This window comes from Anomaloglossus baeobatrachus, chromosome 11, assembly GCF_048569485.1.
Source record: "Anomaloglossus baeobatrachus isolate aAnoBae1 chromosome 11, aAnoBae1.hap1, whole genome shotgun sequence".
NCBI classification, from domain to species: Eukaryota; Metazoa; Chordata; class Amphibia; order Anura; family Aromobatidae; genus Anomaloglossus; species Anomaloglossus baeobatrachus.
Genome location: NC_134363.1, coordinates 25,190,725 through 25,214,103, shown reverse-complemented (window position 1 = coordinate 25,214,103; position 23,379 = coordinate 25,190,725). Strand labels below are relative to the sequence as shown.

The window sequence follows — 23,379 nt, the reverse complement described above, 5'->3', positions numbered from 1 at the left end:
TATTTACAGGTGAGATTAAGAAAATCTAAGATATCGGTGGAAAATGTGTTGAGGAACAGGTTTGAATAACAGCAGATACCGAGCGAATCAGAGAGATGAACTCAGCGGTCATGGGAATTGGGATCCCCGGCATCACCGGTCTGAGAACTGATGATGAGAAAATGCAATTGAAATTGAAATGATTGTTGTTTACCAAACATACATAAGGTACAGATACCAGGGCTTAAGAGCTCAACTGCTCCAACAGTTGTGCACGCCATAACCAACAGTACAATTAGCAACCAATTTCTCATAACATATTCAGCCTTACGACCCCAATGCTTTGAAAGTCAAGAAAAGCGAAAAAGAAGACGTAGAAAAAGCGTGAGGGCAAACTGCAGGAACTAGTAGCACAAAAAAGAGCACGTTCCTGGAAGAGAGAGAAGAAAAAGAGGGAAGGGGAGAGGGAAGGGGGGACATAAGGGTTGTGATATAGAAGGGTAGGGGGAGAGGGAGAGATGGGGAGGGGATGGGGGTGGAATGTTGGGAGGCGGGTGAGCAGGCGGCCACAATATCTCCTTGTTTTCGGAGAATCCACCACGCACCTGATATTACTGTGAGGTCCTTTCCTTTCTGGCCAGCTCACTCCTTCATTCATTGTCTGCTTTGCTCAGCTAATCAGTTTTTTTACTCTGCTGACACTAATCTTAGCGAATGCAAAGGGGATGAAGGGTTGCTGGGAATTGCAGTTGAGGTCACACAATTTAAAGATGGAAATAACTAAAATAACAAACTTAGCAGGTACTCGCCCTCCCTGGTTCAGCACCAGATCCTTGCCACTGCCTCATTGCTGCAGGGAAAAATCTGAGAATAAAAGCAGCAGTGGCGGGGATCTGGTGCTGGATCCATGGACGGCCAGTACCTGCTAAGTTTCTTAGTTGAGGTATTTTACTGAGTTGGGGCTCACATTCCTAAATGTGGACAACGCCTTTATTATCTGCCTGTCCCTAGCTGCAGCAGCTTCTGTACACAATAATCCCTCCACAGGGGTTACAGCTGTATTCTGTCACACACGTGTCTAATATCGAACTAAATATATAAATACTTACAGGATTATATCACTAAATTCAACAGAAACAAAAACTTTTGTATTGAACTTTTCTCATAATGGACTGAAATCTCAGATAATTATATAAGATTCAAGAAAAAGCATTAAAAATATTATGTATAAAATATGTATAAACAAAACATCCGGATATTTCAATAACAACTAAATAAATAATATAACAAACAATTATTTTCTACTTTGATAATTATTTGCACTTAGTAGAAGTGTCTGATAGACTTGGGCGGAGAAGTTAATATATATTTATACAGCAGCAATGCTGGTTATAGATAAAGGATCCGCTGCACTCTCTGACCAAAGAGAAGGAATCCTGGAGGAGAAGGAAGGTAATGAAATCTATCTATCTAATTATCTATCTATTTATTTATCTATTTATAATTTACTTTTAGATTTCTCATCTTATTATAGATATTATAATATATTTTATATATATATATATATATATATTATTTATATTATTATAGATATTATATTATTATATTATTCCAGTATTGTGCTCCTTATTGCATTTCTTTTCTTGCAGTGTATATGGCAATGCTGTGTCTTTTCATTGTTTTTAGAGAGGAACACGACCCTATAATCAGTGTGTGGAGAGGATTGTGTGGACAGATTCCCTTTCGGCGTCTCCAGGTAGATATTGGATACAGGTAGATATTGAGCTGATGGATTTGGGTGGTATGTCTCGTGTGATGAGTGATAATGATATAACTGTAGTAAGTTATTCCACAGCAGAACATGACGTCTTTATCAGCGGTGGGATCTAACTCTCCTTGTAGACATATTTCCAGCTCTTAATATAGGTAGATTTGAGGCAAATTATCCTTGCACTGCCATATAAAATAATAAAAAAATAATATCATTCTCTATATTTTCCTTATTTTGCTCAATGCTAATATTTCTAGATGCTGTCACCAAGAACTATACAGCGTGTCGCTCATCTTCCTCCAGCCAGTTTTATATTTTCCCCATAATACTGTATAAGGTGGAGATAAATGTGATTAAAGTATTACAATACTTACCAGTCTTCATCCTCTGCCGTTTCCAGCGCTGCTCCAGTCTACTCCACCATCATGTGACCGCAGTTCTGTCCTGCCGGATCACTCTGCGTCTTCTGTGTAGAGCGGAGGGCACTTTTCAGTGTTTGTCAATGAGACTTGGAGCAAGGCAAGGAAATCTGGAAACAGCAAAAGATAAAGACTGGTCAGTAATGTAATATAATCTCTACACACATTACTGATTGCTGACAGAAGGGACAGTAAACAAAAAAAATGGCAGAAATACGGCAGTGATCTTTAATAAAATTCCACAACTTCTGCTGCACAGAAACAATGATTACATGACAGTCTGTATTATTATTATTATTATTATTATTATTATTATTATTATTATTACTGTTATTATTATCATTTTTCTTTTCTTGTAGGTGAATCCTCAGAATGGATCCTGGTGATGATAATCTGACCTCATATAACACAACTCTGGACAACGACTGGTAAATTTATTATCCTAATTCCTCATTTCTCTGAGATATCAGTGCAGACTCCATTCACATCTATATCCGAGCCTCCGCCCCGATTACATCAATATTCATAGGGATAAATCAGCTCCACCTTCAGCGCCATTATTCCTACCACAATGGTGGAAACTCTGCACAACCCATTATACCCCTCTACACGTCAGTGTCGTCCATCAGGCGTCAGTGGTGTCTGTGGAGCAGAGGATTCGGCTCTGCATTGTGGCTCCTGTATAATAAATAACACAGATGTGACCGGAGCCGGACATAGACTTTCTCACTGGGTTCATTTATTGGGGAGAGACAGGGGCACAGGGCAAGTTTTATTTAATTTTATTTTTTTGTTTAGCAAAAAAAATGTATAGAAAGCAGCAGACATGCCCAGATCTGTTAAAGCAACAAATAAACGAGTCTGTCTCATCTGAATACATAGATACTAAGATGAGTTAGATCTTCTCTTTATGCGGGTTATCTGTTTAAAATAAAAATGGGAGAGACCTGTCAATCACCTGGGGCTGCACTGAGAACAGCCGGCGGAGGAAGCCCCGGACTAATGTCATCTCCACCTTTGATCTTGTTGTGTCGCCCACCGCTCCCCAGGACATTTATCCACTTGCAGGGATGCCACAGGGACCCACCTTGTTGGGACTTCTGGCAACAGGTCAGTCAGGTTTTCTTTATATGGAGTTGTGACGCCACTCTCAGTAGTTTTGCAGTCAGGGGTGGGTGACCGCCACTGCAGTTTAACAAGCGTCTGGGGCTGATGGACTTTGCAGTTAGATGGTGTGGCCTCCCAAGAGTGAGGCGGGCCCCAGGTGCTTGGGTGTATGTGCGTAGAACCACAGGTCGCAGAAGAACTCGCACACAGTCCAGAATGTCTTTCACGGCTTTTACTCACTTTTGGTGGTTTTGTGAGGTAACCCGGACAATGCTGTGGTAGACCAGGGGGAACCAGGTATCCTTCAGGCTGGTCCAGGGGTGACTGTCAACTCGCCTTCCTAACCCTTCTTGTTTGGAATGACCCCTGACTTGAAGTACTGCGGGAATCATCCAGGGAAGTCGCAACTGCCTTTTCTCCCCATTCTGGCCCATTTGCTGGCAGCGTGGACCAAGTAAAGATGGCTTCTTGCCCTATCTCACTTTTGGGCCCCCTCATTGCTGCTGATGCTGCGGACTCTGTGTTGGGTGGTGAGGCACATCCAGTACCCTCACCGGCAGGTTTTAGCAGACCACTAAATGGATTTCTGGCTCTAGGGACCTGTCCCCCGTGCGGGCCTGGTCTACCAGAAGTCACTGTACTCAACTGCCTCGATTCTTCCTGAGGTGTCTTTAAGGCTGACTACTTGATAGCCGTTCTTCCCCACTGACAGCCACTACACGTACAGGATCTATCTAGGGACTGCACTCTCTGCTTCCTCACTTCAGACTGGCTCACTACTTCCTGCCCTCTGTGTCTGCCTCTGCAATCGAGCAACCAGCTTCTCTACCGGACCCCATGATTGGATGTGGAGGCCACGCCCCCTCCTGGGTCTGCCCAGGGGTCCCCTCAATGGTATGTGTGAGACCTGGTCACTATGTGTCTGTGTGTTTACACCCTATTCAGCCATCAGGTTTACCTGTTTGCACTCACCCAGCGTGGGTGCAGTACTCAGTGTGGGTGCAGTACTCAGTGGTGCCTGACCAGGTCAGGTGCGCCACATTGTTTCTCTACTTGCTCTCAAATGCCGGAGACGCTCAGAACAATATAGATGTCTGTAATTACACAGCCGGCTGTTCTCTTCTGCCCGTGGTTTGTGCGCGACTCCTCTGACACGTTCCCTTTATGACTATAAAATACTTACAGTTTGGGGAAAGTTAAGGATAGAAATATTTGTGAGTACGAGCCATTGTGTATCACTCTGATTTCTTGATATACGGTGTCTCACATAAGACATAAATTTAAAAAACATCCCTGATAACGAAGCCACCATTACCAACTCAAGACCAGATTACCAATGCACTTCGGGATGAAGCTCCCTGTGATAAAGGTGGGGAAGCAAAATACTGATGATACAACTACTCACAACCATCAATTAATGGAGGAGGTGGCTTTTGGTATTACTTATGCAAACAGATGAAGCTTGCATAGGGAACCAATCAAACAAGTATGTGTGATGCATGGTGTCCAGCTTAAAGCCTATTGATGACACCTATTCTATTAGATCAGGTGAGTTGCCTAGCCCTATATAAGTACACCCCACAATGGCATACACCCCAATTCAACCAACCAACAACAGCTGCATCCTGCACAAAGATGAAAGATAAAATGTTGTATGTCCTGTGTGATGGAATTACATAGCGCTGGGCAGCTGCCTGATCTAATAGTATGGGCGTCATCAATTAGCTGTGAGCCAGACATTGTGCACCACATTCTCCATGGTAAGCTTTATATGTTTGGTTCCACTGTGTATTTTTATGCTTATGATTAAGGACTTATCTATATTCCAACTGTCCGAAACGCGTCAAGCCATGATGTTTTCATGGAACCGATGATGTTTTTCTTGGATTTTTAATCATTGAATAAAGTTTCTACACTTTTATATATTTTTCGTTGGATTTATATTTTTGCTATCCTGGAATTGGTGCTGAGTCCCGTCCTTTCTCCTTGCTTGTGCACCACACATACCTGTGTGACTAGTGCCCTATACAAACTTTACCTGTGTGTATAACTAATAGCAGCAGCCACCTCCTCCATGAATATATAGGTTGTGAGTGGTTGTTTCATCAGTATTTTGCTGTCCCCGCCGTTATTATGGTGCTGCTGTATCCTCTAGTGCATTGCTAATCTGGTCTTATGTTGGCAATGGTCTTTTGTCTGGGATGTTCTCTGGATATTAAGTTACAGGAATTGCAATTTCACCCATAAACATGGCTGTGGTCACACTAAAGCCTGCTTTACACGTTGCAATTTTGCATACGATCTTGTATACAATTTGCAATGCCCCCATCGTATGTGCAGCACGTTCAATTTGTTGAATGTGCCGCACATACGAGTAACCCCCCGTCACACGTACTTACCCATCCATACAACCTCTATGTGGGTGGCGAACGTCCACTTCCTGGAGTAGGAGGGATGTTCGGCGTCACATTGACGTCACGCGGCAGCCAACCAATAGATGCGGAGGGGTGGAGCTGAGCGGGACGTAAACATCCCGCCCACCTCCTTCCTTCCGCATTGCTGGCCGGGAGCCACAGGAGGCTGGTAAGATCTGTTCATCGTACCCGGGGTGTCACACACAGCGATGTGTGCTACCCCGGGTACGATGAACAATCTGACGTGCAATTCTAGAGAAAGATACGATGTGTTTGCGATGAACGTTTTACCATTCAATCGCAATCGCACATAGCTGTCACACAATGCAATGTACCTTACAATGCCCGATGTGCATCACTTACGACGTGACCCCGCCGACACATTGTAAGATATATTGCAGCGTGTAAAGCGGGCTTAAGGCAATGTGCCCACAATCAAGACTTACTGTGTCCTAAATGTGTTTTGGACGAGTGACCCCCAGCAGTGGTCGAACCACTCAGATCCGGGTGTTGCTGCTCGTGGCTCGAGGGTCTCCGGACCCAGGAGATCGGGGTCACTCCGAAATGTGATGGGGGTTATTTACAGGGGAGTTAGGTAGTTTGTGATGCCACCCATGGTGTGCAGTAATAGGGAGGGGAGTATCCCGGGGTGATGGAGTGGGGCAGCTAGATGACGTTACCATCCACGGGTAGGGAAAGGCCCTGGGAACCAAGATTGTGGGATGGATTGCAGGAGAGTGCAGGCTCACTGGTAGCAGGGGTTTATCAGGTACTAACTCAGAAGGAAAGCAGATACAGACAACGTGCTAAACCAAGTCTCTGGGTGCCGCTGCCCTCTTGGGGAGCTCGTCCGGGTCCCGTCCCCTGCAGCACTGCCTGGTGGTCTGTAGCCTGCCTCTGTGCACAGAATTTGAAAGTGTTCAGGTGGCCCATAAGCTTGGAGCTTTCCGGACCCCACTCCTCACTATGGGTAGCCGAGGAGCTTGCTCTCAGGAGCTCACGCTTGGGATTTCAGTGGGCTGCTTTGCTTGGAAAGCCCTATCCCCCTCGTTGCGCTAGTGCCCCCAATCTCTGAGCTTCGTGGGAACAGTCCATAAGGGCCCTGTCCTCTGCAGGTTAATGTTACGGGGGGACCGGCAGATTAGGACCAGGGAGTATATATCCTAATCACCAGTCGGGGCCCACCGTGCTCCAGATGGCAAAGGAGCTGCTGGCACCTGAAGGTTAGGAAGAGACTATAGAGCGTAATGGCTCTGAGATAACCCAGGAAACCGGTCACATGTGTAGGGACACGTCAGACCGGAAGACAACCCAGTTAGCGTTTCGGTGGAATTGGCGCAACCCCGACCACGTGTACAGGGAACACGTCAGGCCGGATGGTGACCAGGTAGCGTTGACCAGAAGACCGCCAAGAAAGCGCCCTGTCGGCCACGTGTGTAGGACACGTCAGGCCGAGCGGTCCTCCGATTAGCGTTTCTGGTCACTATGTGAATGGCCACGTGTGTAGAGGACATGTCAAGCCAAGATATCACACCAGTAGCATTGACTGGGAAGCCAAGGAAGATACACACCAAAACCAGGAACACCCTGTTAACGCCACAGGGGTCCTGGGGTACGCTGTCCGTGCGCATAGGGGGCACAATCAGACAGGAGGCGCAGCAGGTACGTTGTCCATGTGCGTAGGGGGCACAATTGGACAGGAGGCGCAACAGCCGCAGCCCAGTTAACTCCACTGGGCTGCACAAGCAGGACTGGACGGCAGGAGGTGGAAGCCGGCGCCTGACCCTAACGTGCTGAGCCACGGGTGTCTTGGCGTGACAAGCACCGGATGACTAACCCTACCTACTGCTTCCAAACACAGGCTTATGCCGCAATAAGGCTCTAACATGGAGGTGTGCTCTGTCTGAGCAAACGTGAAGACTGCGCCCCCCATGTTGTCTCCTGCCCCTTTTATAACCTGGGTCCACCCCAAACCCAGGGTGGACCACAATGACACCTCCAGGGACCAACAGCAGAATGCCATGTCATCAGCGACATCACAAGCGGCCTATCCTGAACCGCCACGTCACTGATGACCTCATGGCAGCCACGCCCCAAACACTTCACCAGTCATCGTCTGATGACCAATGGTGAGGTGTCGTGTCATAGGGCCGGGCCTCCGCGAGCCAGTCCGGAGTGGCCACATCATCAGGACACCTGATGCCCTCTGGCCTATCAAGGCCTGCCACCTCACGGACATGCCCAGTGAAGTCCTTCCCGGACTTTGACTACAATGCACTAAGTGCCTGAGCATGCTCAGTAGCCTGGACAACAGTCTCAGAAATCAGACTATCAGCCTGAGCATGCTCAGTAGGCACAACACAGGACTTAGACACAGCACGCAGTCCAAGTACCTGTGCAAAGAGGCTTTTCGCACTAAGTGTAGGAGCATGCTCAGTAGCCCGAACCAAGGACTTAGCCTGAGAAATGGCACTATCAGGCTGAGCATGCTCACTAGGCAAAACACTGGACTTAGGCTCCGGCTGGGGTAAATCGGTACACGCATGCGCACTAGCCGCCTCTGCACACTTAGACGTGGAGGTGCAAGCAGCCAGCTGGACGACCCGAGGCACGGCCAAAAATGGCAGCCGGTGCCTGGGCGCAACTGGAACTGCAGCAGGCTGCTTGCGGCTATGGCGGCGCCGATTCGTAACAGTTAATTGCCGGGTTGCTTGAAGCTTCTCCTCGACCTAGGGTCCAGTACCCTGATGTGCTTTCGGCCAGAGACCGGTTATTGGACTGCAGCTGCTGACAGTCCTCCTTGACTAAACCAGCACCAAGTCCCAATCTCCCATGACCGGGTCTCCGACTCCTTTGGGTCTAGACCACGATCTGCAACCCAATCCATGTTTTCCTCTGGGAGCTCCAACTCCCAGCTTCCTCGAGCTCCTCACTGCTTGAGGGCTACCACTGTTTTCACTTGTCACCTCTCACCTCCCTGCCTGACCCCTAGGTGGGCGGCCCTATTCCAGCTTAGCAGCCCACTGGTGTGCCTGACAGGGTGTGCTGTGAGGTGTGATTACGATTTTTAGATGCTGGTGGAGGCAGCACTGCATGTTAGGAACCCAGAACCAAAAGGGGTTGAGTCCTGCACTGGGAGAAAAGGAGTGTGCAGTACCCTGTGATGACCTGACTAGTCCAGGGGCATCACAGACACAGCGGGTCCTGACCTGCGAGACCGCATGTCTATTCCACAGGAGAACTCAGGAAAATGCAGCTGCTTGTACCCACTATCAGGGCTCAGTGCACTGCGGTCTCTCGCTTGTGTTCTCCCTACAGAGGACGCATTCGAATCCGCAGCAAACAATTGACATGCTGTGGTCTGGAAAGACGCACCACAGCTCAGTGTTTGCTGTGGAAAAAACAAGAAATCCCATCCACTATGCTTGTACTGTACAACGCAGCGTTCTGGATGCAGCTGAAGCATGCTGCCATCTAAACGCTGCAAACACTGATCGTGGTCATATAATGACCAAGAATATTAAAAAACAGTCAAATACAACTTCTTGCAAAAATATAAAACATTTATCACAAAGTGTTTTAGCAAGAAGTGACATAAAAATTCAACAATTCATCAAATCACAATTATCAGGTTTTTACAGGAAGTCCCTGGGGACAAATCACAGAGGACCAACAAAACACACATGGCAGATATGGGAACAGTTGTTATAATGTTCATCAGCAAACACATGCTCAATGGTTTGTAAATAATTATAATGCAAATGCAAATAGGTTACCAACAATGTGAGACAGTAATAAAAGAGCCCACTTATCCTACATACAAGTGCAAATCATAGATTTCATATATCAGTATTATCCTCCTTTTTTCCATGCTGAAGTGCAAGCCTCAGCTAAATGAGGGTTTCCAAAGAGGAACTCCCACATAGTGTGTTTTACAGAAAATTATAAAAACTTTGAAAGCACTCCTATTAAGCAGTATTCACTCACCCATGGTGGTTTGGGATACCCAAGACAAACGTGCCCCAACGCGCACGTTTTGATATCTTCTTCGGGTGGCCATGGTGTTTCCCTTAGTTCTCTTACAACAAATATATTGTTTTTAGGGTGTAGTCTATATATATTTGATATGGTGCAATTTTCTGTTCTAATGTGTGTTACTCAAACACTTATCGTGGGCACGCAGTCTTATGCTGCCCTAGACACCAATAAAAACCCCTTCAAAGATATTTTTTTTTAAGAAATGAGATGAGATGAAAGTTTATTATGACTTGAGGGCCATAGAATAAACTATTATGTACTAAAGAAAGAGAATGCATAAAATAAAATTGTACTGTGTATATTTATACCTGATTGGTGATTCCGCTGTTGCTCCGGTGTCGGCACTTTGTTGCTCTTATTCAGCCTCATTCACACATCAGTGCGTACATGAAAAATGTTACTGATGTCATCAGTGAGTCCATTTTTATTATCAATGTGTCATAAATGTTTTTTGCAGATGGATAAATAATTAATTAATTAATTAATGTATTAATATATTACAAAGCTTGTCCTATACTTTGTAATATTAAACTGGAGAGCACACGGACTGATGCCATACGTGTACTATACGTGTTGTTCATAGACCCAACCATCCTGCCTGAAAAACATAGACGTGAACAGCAGTATAGAATATAATGGGTATGTGTTGTATCATTGAAAAAAAAAGAGATATAACACATCCGTGCCACATGGACATCTGCATGAGATCTTAGGCTGTGCGCACACAATGAGTTTTTGACAAGGTTTTAACACTACATATTTTCTCTGCATTAAAAAAACAACATCGTACAGTTCCAGTGTTTGTATTATATTCATTGTAAACTGACCTGCGGTACCAGTTTTAAAACCAGAACATGAGAAATTCTCTGGCGGGTACACTGGACTTTATGTGCAGGATTTCCGCAATTAAAGCATGCATATATAGAAACACACCAAAAACACATGTACTGCATTTTTCGGTTTATAAGACGCACTGGATTATAAGACGCACCCCAAATTTAGAGGAAAAAAAGGTGAAAAAAATGAGATCCATCTTATAATCCTATTGTGTCTTACCGGAGGGGGGCAGCATCGGTGGTGGAGCGGGGTCACAGGAGGCAGGAGCGGTGAAGGGGCAGGATGATAAATCGTGTGGTGCTGTGAGTGTCACAGAAGCTGTCACAGAAACTGTCAGTGGTGGTAGCTGTGCTGGGGCAGTTGTGCTGGTGCTGAGGTGGCTGTGGTGAGCAGCTGTGCTAGTGTTGGGGCAACTGTGCTAAGGCTAGGGCACCTGTGCTGGGGCTGGGGCAGATGTGCTGGCGCTGCAGCGGCTTTGTAGGGTCTGCAGCTGCTGCTGGTGGCGGCGGCTTGAAATGATGGAGCCTGGAGTCGGCACGTGCGCACATTGAGGTCTCAGCTCAATGACATGCCAAAATCTCAGCTTCACACACGCCACCTCCAGATGCCATTTTTCTAAAGTTTGCTGCGGCGAGATCAATGGGCCAGAGGTGGCGCGTGCAGAGATGAGATCTTGAGCCGCATGCTCCTTCTGCACATGTGCCGACTCCAGGTGCCATTATTTGAATCCCTCACCATTGCAGCTCCAGCCCAGCCACCGCCACAGACCCTGCAGAGCCACCACAGTTGCTGCACAGCCACTGCAGCCTTTGTACAGTTGCTGCAGTCACAGCCGCAACAAACCCAGCTGCAGCAGCCCCAGCCCAGCTGTCATAGCCCCAGCTCAGTCATCACAGCCCCAGCCCAATCACCGCAGCCCCAGCCTGGCTGCCGCAGAACATGTGCAACCACCGCAGACCCTGAACAGCTGCCGCAGCATTGCCCCTGCCTCCTATTACCCCTCTCCACCACTCCTCAGTATGCTACATTTGGATTACTAGACACACCCCTCCCTTTTCTCCCAAATTTTTGGGAGGAGAAGTGCATGTTATAATCTGAAAAATATAGTAAACTGCACATGATAAAGTCAATACAGTTTTGTCAAAGGAAAATACCAGGAAGAATCAAAGACAAAGCAGCTGTATTTAAAGCCTGACACACCAAAAAGAGACAAAAACCACAGCATCAAAAACATGAAAAACACATATTACCCAATTTACATATTGGCTGCAGAAAAGGTGTTGAAAATTAGGAAAATCAAAAACTTACGAAAAGCTCATTGTAGGAAAGTAGTTTTAATGTCTTATGAACTGAGAAACTGATTGGCTGGAACAGTCATTTGCACATGTGCAGTAAAGCGCACCACCATTTTAAGGCTATGTACCCACGAGGAAAGTGTCCTGCGGATATACCTGCAGGACATTCCTCAGGACCTCCCAGAAATCTGCAGCGCAACTTTGTCTGTTTTCATGCTGCAGATGTATTGTGGTCATTCTGCATTGAGGATACAGTACCATGGCTTCAGATCTGCATCCTCAATGCAGAACAAGTGCTGGATTTCGGGGATTTCATACTTACCTCCATCACGCAGCACTTCACTTTCTGGCCATGTCTGTCTGCACTCTGCAGGAGAAGGTAGGCGGGCCTGAACCAGCTCCAGCTGTCACATGACTGGAGCTCGTGCAGGCCCCGCCCACCTCCTGCTTCTGGCTCCACCGCGCTCCTTTTCACCGTAGGAAGTGACTCCGGTGTCTTCAATCAAGGCAGGTAAGTATAGGATTGAGAGGAAAAATCCGCCAGAAAAACTAACATTCTGTAGTTTTTGTCGCAGGAAAATCCGCACTATTTCCGCTGCCGAAAAAAACACAGCATGGGCAAAGAAGTTCCAAAAATGCCATAGAGATGGCTGGGGACTCCCTGTACTGCGAATTTTTGAGAAATCCTTGGAATTTCCGCAAAAATATCGTGGGAAATTCCGCAAATTTTCCGCTGCGTGGGCACATAGCCTAAAAGAAAAACGGTGATGACACTGGAGCAGCTGGAGAATTGACAGGGAAGTGAAAACAATACATGTATAAATACATTGCTCCTAACCGTCCTAGATTCTACAGGACTGTCCCAATTTGAGGGCTCAGTCCTGCTGTTCCATCACGTCATTGCTTTTGTCTCAACTTCCTTACTCTCTTCACCAGCTCCTTAGCTCCTCCTCCTCCTCGGGGATCAAGGCCTGAATCTCACTGCATTAACGTCTTTATGAACAAGGATGTACTGGTATGTCCAAGGTTGCCTCCCTTTGGTTACCATGGGCTCCGATGGTGAGTCAGTGGTAATCCCTGCATATTTCTGTTGATCTAATCAGCAGAGATGTGTGGCTATTGGTGCCAGTGGATCGGAGATCAACCTTTGCCTGTTAACCCACTAGATAACGCTGTTAAATATTGACAGCACAATGTAAGTTGCTGCATCAGCAGCCCCGTCACGCTATCACGAGGTGCCAATATGTTGCCAAAATGACCCCTGACGCTACCATGACTCATTTCCTATGAGAGCCGACAGAGCACCAGGACTAAGAGGATATGAGCATTTCTGCTGACCATAGCGGTGCCGTTCTAATCAGCAAAAATGCACAGGTGATCAGGCTGAGCAGGCATAAAGCCTCTTAGGGGACTAGTAAAATAAAAAAATGTAAAAAAAATTCTTAAAATATGAAAAATACAATAAATAACTTAAAAGGTCAAAACAACCCCCCAATTCACTCCATGGAAGATAAAACAGTTACATTTTTTATAAAAAAAACCCAAATATTTAGTATCACCATGTTCCGAAATGCCAGATCTATCAAAATCTAAAAACAATTTATCTGATTGGTAAATGATGTGGTGAACAAAAAATTCCAAATGCCAAAATTAAGTTTTTTGGTCACAGCAATTTTTTTTGTAAAATGCAATAAAAGGTGATCAAAATAAAGCATCTGCACAAAAATGGTATAATTAAAAATGCCAGCTCAAGACACAGAAAATGAGCCATCATTGAGCCCCAGATCCCAAAAAATGAGAATGCTACAGGTCTTGGAAAATGGCGACAAAAGCACAATTATTTTTTGGACAAAAATCAGAATTTTTTTTCACCCCTTAGATAAAAGTAAATGTATACATGTGTGGTATCTTCAAACTTGTAGCAATGTGAGGCATCATATAGACGCATGAGTTTTATCACATAGTGAATACGGTGAATAATAAACCCCAAACAATTGTGCAATTGCATTTTTTTTTTGCAATTTTGACTGCACTTGGAATTTTTTTCCTGTTTTCCAGTACACTAAATGGCAAAACTCCTGATTTCATTAAAAATTACAACTCATCCTGCCAAAAAATGAGCACTCAGATGGCAATATTGAAGGAAAAATAAAAACAATACGGCTCCTGGAAGAAGGGAGGAAAAAACGAAAATGAAAAGCAGAAAATCGCCCGGGTGTAAAGGGGTTAATATAACCATCATCCTTCTTCTCCGGTCTCCCTAAGAATTGAAATCACATCTTCCCTATTTGCAGGTGGTAGCCATATCTGTGAGCCACAGCCCACACAAAAGAGGACAGGAGAATTTGATAATCTTGATCTATATTGCAGGCAGTGAACACAGAAGCAGATTATACAGGTACATAGAGATACATCTGTACATAGCACAGTATATCCATGTCACTGTATCTACAGGTGAAGAAAAAGTCAGATTTTTTTGCTTCTTTAAAACTACTAAAAATATTGAGAAGCAATTACAATAATGTGGTCTATGGTGTTTGCATTATTTTATATGGCGGACTATGGAGTGCATTTTTGTAAATGGAGGACTATGGGGTCTGCATTATTTTATATCCCTCCATAGCCTCTATATACAGTCTCTACATGTTATACATCACTCCTTATTCCTTGCATATAGGCCCCATATGCAGTACATGCCTCAGCTTCTGTATACAGCCTCCAATGACAGTACATGCCTCACCCTCTGTATACAGCGTCCATAAGCAGTACATGATTTTCAGCCCCATGTGCAGTAAATCATTCCTTAACCCACTTCATCCACATAGCTGGGAAAAATCTCGCACCTGCTCAGAGAACTTTCAGGTGTTCCTATGTTTTCGGCTCTGCCCACAATAGGGCAGAGTGATGTGTGCCTGCGCGAGCCAGGAATATGTCTGCGCAGGAGCGAGATTTTGCTCACCTACATGGCTAGTGCCTGAGGCGTCATCCACGTCAATCAGCACAAGAGGACAGCAAAAGAAGGCCCGGACAATTTACATACATGGAGGGAGATTTTATAAAGGTATTTGTGCGGTCTAAAAGGAAGGTCAGGGGATAACAAGCACGTTTATAGAATGCAGCACAGGCGCTGCTTAAGGTGCTAGTTTTAGTTTAGAATGTCAAAATCTGGTGACAGGTTCCCTTTAAGTGGAATCACATAGCCGAACATATATGAACAAATATGTCACCAGGGCTGCATGGCTGCAGTAGCTTTGTGTTGCTGTAGCCATGCAACTGCAGAAAGTTTGGCTCTACGCAGCCGTAGCAGTGTAATTTATCCGCGCAGACGCTGTTGTGCATTGTGTTGTAAAGGCTGCACAGCTGCAGAGTTCTTGCTCAGATGTTGTCTGACTTGCGCAGCTGCAGATTAGTGATCATGATGTACCCTCCACGTCACACACTCACACTACTGAGCTAACCACTTCCGGATTTGTATATTTGAGTATGGGCGCCTGTATTACACACCTGGTAAAGTTCATGTCTTTATTATTTGTACATATAAGAAGCGTTCTCTGACCACAGCCCTTCTTCTTACTTTTCATAAAATCGCACTGCAGGTGATGATCTACATAGGATGATCACCCCCATTATATTCCTCCAGGCTCTGGCTCACACTTCCTTGGCCTCTTTTTCTGCCTTTGTTCGGTGCGTTGCCCCCTCTATGTCTATCTTCCATAGTGTGGTCACACTCTTCTAGACTTTGTATATGCATTTATTGCTTTACATTGTGTTGCACTTGTTCTTCTATCTCTCCTATTTATTGCTCCACTATTGCTATGATAATTTTGTTGCTGCGTCATCCATATATTCAACTTCAAGAGAAGGAAACTGATAGCATTATCCTATTTGTGTGTTTTTACTCCAATTATTTATTGATTTCTTCCTAATCCATGTGTTACCACACTTTATACCGATCACTAGGGATGATTGAATATCTGAAATATTCGGCTTTGTGAATATTTGCCAAATAGGTCGTCACTATATAATATTCGATGTGCAATGTAAGTCTACGGGAAACCCGAATAACAACTATTCGGAACTATTCGGGCTCCCCATAGACATACATTGCGCATCGAATATTCGAGAATAGTCGAATAGCGGTAAGTTATTTGTCGGATATTCGCGAAGCCGAATAATAGAAGTATTCAATCATCCCTACCTATCACCATTATGGCTGCTCATACATACTGATGATAATTTCTGATCTGTGAGGTTATACTGTGTTCAGACACTTTGTTATTGTAGTTACCTCTCTCCACACAAGTGTTTTACATTCCCTCCTTTATTATAACATCTACAGTATATTGGGGCTGAATTGTATTTTATTGTCATTTTCATACTGAATTGCCATTATTATTAGCATTCTCTACATCACGTATTTTATATGTAAGTCTTTAGTGGTTCATTGAGGATTCGGGTTATTATGGGCATCCCTTTAATGGGTTTCTTGTAGCCTATGTTCATTTTTTTAATCATTTATAATTCCTTGTTAGTTTTTTTATTCACGTTGATGGAGTATATATATATATATATATATATATATATATATATATATATATATATACACAGTTAGGTCCAGAAATATTTGGACAGTGACACAAGGTTTGTTATTTTAGCTGTTTACAAAAACATGTTCAGAAATACAATTATATATATAATATGGGCTGAAAGTGCACACTCCCAGCTGCAATATGAGAGTTTTCACATCCAAATCGGAGAAAGGGTTTAGGAATCATAGCTCTGTAATGCATAGCCTCCTCTTTTTCAAGGGACCAAAAGTAATTGGACAAGGGACTCGAAGGGCTGCAATTAACTATGAAGGCGTCTCCCTCGTTAACCTGTAATCAATTAAGAAGTTAAAAGGTCTGGGGTTGATTACAGGTGTGTGGTTTTGCATTTGGAAGCTGTTTCTGTGACCAGACAACATGCGGTCTAAGGAACTCTCAATTGAGGTGAAGCAGAACATCCTGAGGCTGAAAAAAAAGAAAAAATCCATCAGAGAGATAGCAGACATGCTTGGAGTAGCAAAATCAACAGTCGGGTACATTCTGAGAAAAAAGGAATTGACTGGTGAGCTTGGGAACTCAAAAAGGCCTGGGCGTCCACGGATGACAACAGTGGTGGATGATCGCCGCATACTTTCTTTGGTGAAGAAGAACCCGTTCACAACATCAACTGAAGTCCAGAACACTCTCAGTGAAGTAGGTGTATCTGTCTCTAAGTCAACAGTAAAGAGAAGACTCCATGAAAGTAAATACAAAGGGTTCACATCTAGATGCAAACCATTCATCAATTCCAAAAATAGACAGGCCAGAGTTAAATTTGCTGAAAAACACCTCATGAAGCCAGCTCAGTTCTGGAAAAGTATTCTATGGACAGATGAGACAAAGATCAACCTGTACCAGAATGATGGGAAGAAAAAAGTTTGGAGAAGAAAGGGAACGGCACATGATCCAAGGCACACCACATCCTCTGTAAAACATGGTGGAGGCAACGTGATGGCATGGGCATGCATGGCTTTCAATGGCACTGGGTCACTTGTGTTTATTGATGACACAACAGCAGACAAGAGTAGCCGGATGAATTCTGAAGTGTACCGGGATATACTTTCAGCCCAGATTCAGCCAAATGCCGCAAAGTTGATCGGACGGCGCTTCATAGTACAGATGGACAATGACCCCAAGCATACAGCCAAAGCTACCAAGGAGTTCATGAGTGCAAAAAAGTGGAACATTCTGCAATGGCCAAGTCAATCACCAGATCTTAACCCAATTGAGCATGCATTTCACTTGCTCAAATCCAGACTTAAGACGGAAAGACCCACAAACAAGCAAGACCTGAAGGCTGCGGCTGTAAAGGCCTGGCAAAGCATTAAGAAGGAGGAAACCCAGCGTTTGGTGATGTCCATGGGTTCCAGACTTAAGGCAGTGATTGCCTCCAAAGGATTCGCAACAAAATATTGAAAATAAAAATATTTTGTTTGGGTTTGGTTTATTTGTCCAATTACATTTGACCTCCTAAAATGTGGAGTGTTTGTAAAGAAATGTGTACAATTCCTACAATTTCTATCAGATATTTTTGTTCAAACCTTCAAATTAAACGTTACAATCTGCACTTGAATTCTGTTGTAGAGGTTTCATTTCAAATCCAATGTGGTGGCATGCAGAGCCCAACTCGCGAAAATTGTGTCACTGTCCAAAGATTTCTGGACCTAACTGTATATTGTTGCTCCTGGTCCTCTGTGCATACTTACTGCATAGCGGTAAAGGTGCAGCTCCGCAGGGTAAGGGCCGCTGGCTGCTTCAGCGTTGCCGTACCTTGTATCACGTCTTTAGTCACAGCACAGCCACACATTACAGATTGTGATCAGACCATAAGGGATTGTGATGACAGTACAGTGCGGCTGAGGCACCAGGAAGACGTGCAGCACTAATCAGTTACTAGAGACCGGCCTGGGGGGCATCTCCCTTTCTACCACCCCTCTCCGCGGGTGAGGCCACCTTGGCAAGTCAGATATTTCCGAAAAAATAAATTGTTAACTTTCATAACGTATACCCTTTCCTGTCTCCTCAGGTCTTCTAACGATTATGACTTTTATTATTATGAAAACATTTTACACAAGACGACAATTACAATATACAGCATTGTTTTTGCTCTCGGGATTATCGGTAATGGATTAGTCATCTGGATTGCCGGATTCAGGATGAAGAACACAGTCAGTGCCGTGTGGTTCCTCCACCTGGCCATCGCGGACTTCCTGTGCTGTGCGTCTGAGAATTCATGATTGGGTTGCATATTTCTCATTTAACACAGATATTTCACATTGCATAGTGAACATTATTCTGTTTAATCTAAACATGACCACCAGTGTTCTCCTCCTGACGGCCATGAGTATTGACCGCTGGGTGTCCGTCATGTGGCCATTCTGGGCCAAAGTCCATAGAACCTGTAATGTGGTGAGAATCTCTGCAGCGATCATCTGGGGGCTGAGCCTCATTGTAGCGGGTGTACTGGATTACGTATATGAACACTATGTAAGCAATCTACATGAATGGTGCCTATTTTATGAATACACAATTCCTTATAACCCAGAGTTACATCACACCATGCAGCTAATCAGATTAGTTATAATGTGTGTGATCCCTTTTCTCATCATCGTCACCTCTTATGTCACCATTTTCTACAAGATTAGAAAAAGTAAGAGATCCCAGAGATCTCAGAGATCCTCCAGGATCATCACCGCTGTTATATTGTGTTTCTTCATCTGCTGGTTTCCATATTACATCTGGACACTAACACCCATGTATGATATACCTTTTTCTTTATTCCTTGCCTCACCTACGATTGCTAGCAGCCTGGCTTGTGTTAACAGTTGCATGGATCCAATCATTTAGGTATTTATGGGACCGGGTTTCCGACAAGGTTTCTTCAGATCCATCCCCGCCAGGGTAGAAAGAGCCTTAAGTGAACATCCTAATGACCTGTGCAGAGAAGGAGAAGATGCGGGAAATACTCGCTCTACTGATGTGTAATATATATTCCTGTATCTCCTGTATGTGACTCCTATTAACCCCTTGGAGATTTGTCCATTTTTAATTTTTTTCACTTTCTTTCTTTCCTTCCTCCTCTCATTCAAGAACCAGAACATTTTATTTTTCATCCTCACAACCTTACAAGGGATTGTTTTTTGTAGTATAAATTCTCATTTTTAAAGTCGTCCTTCATTTTGCCATATAATCTGCTGAAAATGGATGAAAATAAATCTTAAATTAAGTGAAATGGTTAAAAAAATCTGTAATTCCTCCATATTTCTTTGGGTTTTGTCTTTACTGTATTGTTGTTACCCGGCAGTGCGATTTCCCCGAACATTAAACCTATGGTAATTACAGATGAGAGGATCGATCTGCGGGGGATGGAGTTAGTGTCACATTTACTGTAATTCACATGAGTTTAACCCCTTCACAGTCCTGCTTTTCCCTCTTTTTCAATTTTGTTTTTTCTCCCCTACTTCATAGAGCCATAACTTTTTACTTTTCCATCAATATGGCTATATGAGAGCTTGTTTTTTGTGGTACGAGTTGTACTTTTGAATGACACCATTCATTTTACCATATTGTGTACTGGAAAATGGGGGAAGAGAAATGCAGTGCAAAAAGTGCAATTTCATAATTGTTTCTTTTTATTATTATTTATCATGTTTACTATATTGTAAAACTAATCAGATTATGATTCTCCAAGTCGGTACAAGTTCGGAGATAGCAAACATGTATAGTTTTTTTTTATAGAATTGGTAAAATAAATATAGATTTTTGTCCCTCCCCAAAATAATGGGGCATTTGTCGTTATTTTACGAGAACAGTAATGTTCTCACTTTTCAGGATCTGGGGCTGTGATGACTTATTTTTTGAGACCTGATCTGATTTTTTTACTGATACCATTTATGAGCCTGCATCAATGGCAGGGAAGCGACCTTGATATACCAGTACATAGAAAGTCATAAAGTTTTAATGAGAACTATTCATAGTAGGAGGATAGGGGTAGTAGTCTGCTCTGCTGGTAATGGAATCAAGAAATCCAGAGACCGTATTCAGGATAGGACAATGCGATTCTTTCTCTTCACGCTTTGATGCTTAAACAGCTTCTTCATCAGGTTCTCCTGATCCAATGCTGAATACGGTCTCTGTATTTCTTGATTTTATTACCCGCAGTGCAAACTACTACTCCTATCCTCCTACTATTTGGTTTCCATGGTGGGATTTCCCTACCAGAGCGTTCTGCAGCAGATGTCATACCTTCCTTCCTCAGTTGTGGATTAAACAACCCCAATAGGTGAGCAATTCCCTTACTCCTCTCCTGGATTAATCTCCGGCGGATAATACCCAATTGCTCTTGGTGTTCTCTTCTCCTAATAGGAACAATTTAATTTACATTTTATCTGATCTCTGACTAAAGTATTAAATAATCACAGAGAAACGTCCCCCTCAGTCCTGGAGAAGTAGTGGACAGCCGGAGGTCTCTGACGTCGCTCCAGATACGGTATTATTTCTTATCATGTATCCATGTGTTTTATAAATTCTTCCTCTGCCTTCAGTTCAACTATAAGTACCGCGTCGCCCGGTGTTTCCTCTGTGACCCTTTAAAGATCCTCGTCACATTGTTCTTTTATTTTCCCAAAAATGTAATAAGTGATGGAAATGTCCAATTTACCCCAAAATGGTATCAATAAAATTATCAGCTCACCGCACAAACAACAAGGTTCACATCAAATTTGCTACTGTTCTAATTGTTCTGATCTGGAGAATCCTGTTTTTAAGTCATTTTTTGCTAAATATCGATCACCGCAAAAAAAAAAAATACCCCAAAAAATAATGGTTGAATATTATTTCTTTTACACCACTTACATTGTTTTTTCCTTTACATTAAATGCTACAATTAATGTTTTACACTAATACTAGAAGTCGTTCAGCAAGATAAGAAAGATCTTGATCCACAAAAACAAGTTACATTGATGGAAAAATAAAAAGTTCTGGCTTTTTGAAGAAGGAGAGGAAAAAACAAAAACTCAAAACCACAAAATCCAATGTTCTTGATGGAGATAACAGATGTGACAATGTCTATTATGATTAGTTTTCATATTCACAATTTTTAAAAAGGTAAAATTTTAATTTCTTACTTCAAATAAAAATTGTTTATTTTATTCCTTTATTTTAGATTTCGCTAGATAATGTGACCCTGTGATTTCTTATTCTTGGCACTGCAGTCACATAGTATTACAGGATATTGGAGAAATCTCGGCCTCTTCTGAAGATCAAACAGTGACTGATCCTCTCAGGAGAAGCAATATGGCCGCGATGGCGAGTGACATCCCATAATAATGTCACCTGGGAAGATTCACTGCACTAAATGCCAAAGTCACACACCCCAGATTTGTATATGATATATATATATATATATATATATATATATATATATATATATATATATATATATATATATATATATACATACTGGTATATAAATATATGATAACTAATATGTTTATGGACATAACATTCTGTTTATAGTTGTGTTTCTTCTAGAGGTAATATAATCTCAGACATTTATACAGTATTCACAGGACGGGGGACCCCAAATTCCAGTGCAGATGTTGGTCCCGAGGTGGGACGTATCCTGCACCATGAGAATATGACATTACCTATATATGTTACATGCTTTTCTGCTCTCGTTTTAAAATGTTCTCCCATATATATTCTTATATCTCTGTAACCGGAATTGTATTTCATAAATGTCAAAACGAATATTATGAACAAAATGTCTTAGATGTATAAATAAGTTACAATAATAAAAAATATAATAAATAAAAGTCAAAAGTAAAAGTCATCAATAAATGTTAAAGTCGACTTTGTAACCAATGTGAGAATTATAAATATTTTTTTAATGTAATATCCATTCTACATTATGTTCTGAGAGATGTGATAATTAATAAAAATAAATTGATAAAGCAAAATTTTAATTCTCCTATACACATGAATTTTACCTGGAAATGAATGAATGAAAACGGACTGTATTGTAGGATACCCAGGAAGACCCCACTTCTTACCCCGAGACATAAAAAAGCCAGGCTGAAGTTTGCCAAAACTTACCTGAGAAAGCCTAAAATGTTTTGGAAGAATGTTCTCTGGTCAGATGAGACAGAAGTAGAGCTTTTTGGGAAAAGCCATCAACATAAAGTTTAGAGGGAAAAAAAGAGGCATTCAAAGAAAAGAACACGGTCCCTACAGTCAAACATGGCGGAGGTTCCCTGATATTTTGGGGTTGCTTTGCTGCCTCTGGCACTGGACTGCTTTATCGTGTGCATGGCATTATGAAGTCTGAAGACTACCAACAAATTTTGCAGCATAATGTAGGGCCCAGTGTGAGAAAGCTGGGTCTCCCTCAGAGGTCATGGGTCTTCCAGCAGCACAATGACCCAAAACACACTTCAAAAAGCACTAGAAAATGGTTTGAGAGAAAGCACTAGAGACTACTAAAGTGGCCAGCAATGAGTCCAGACCTGAATCCCATAAAACACCTGTGGAGAGATCTCAAAATGGCAGTTTGGAGAAGGCCCCCTTCAAATCCCAGGGACCTGGAGCAGTTTGCCAAAGAAGAATGGTCTAAAATTCCTGCAGAGCATTGTAAGAAACTCATTGATTGTTACCGGAAGCGGTTGTTCGCATTGATTTTGTCTAAAGGTTGTGCCACCAAGTATGAGGCTAAGAGTGCCATTACTTTTGTCTGGCCCATTTTTGGAGTTTTGTGTGAAATGATCAATGATTTGATTTTTGTTTCATTCTCTTTTGTGTTTTTTCATTGCAAGCAAAACAAATGAAGATAATAATACCAAAGAATTTGTGATTGCAATCATTTTCAAGAAGAAACTGAGTATTCTCTGAAAGAATTGCAGGGGTGCCAATACTTTTGGCCAGCACTGTAGGCAA

General features: G+C 43.1%; 1 pseudogene; it reads left to right on the top strand.

The window, feature by feature from the left end:
• Positions 1 to 1,317: 1,317 nt before the first annotated feature.
• LOC142256398 (chemerin-like receptor 1) lies at positions 1,318 to 23,037 on the top strand (annotated as a pseudogene).
• The last annotated feature ends 342 nt before the right edge of the window (positions 23,038 to 23,379 follow it).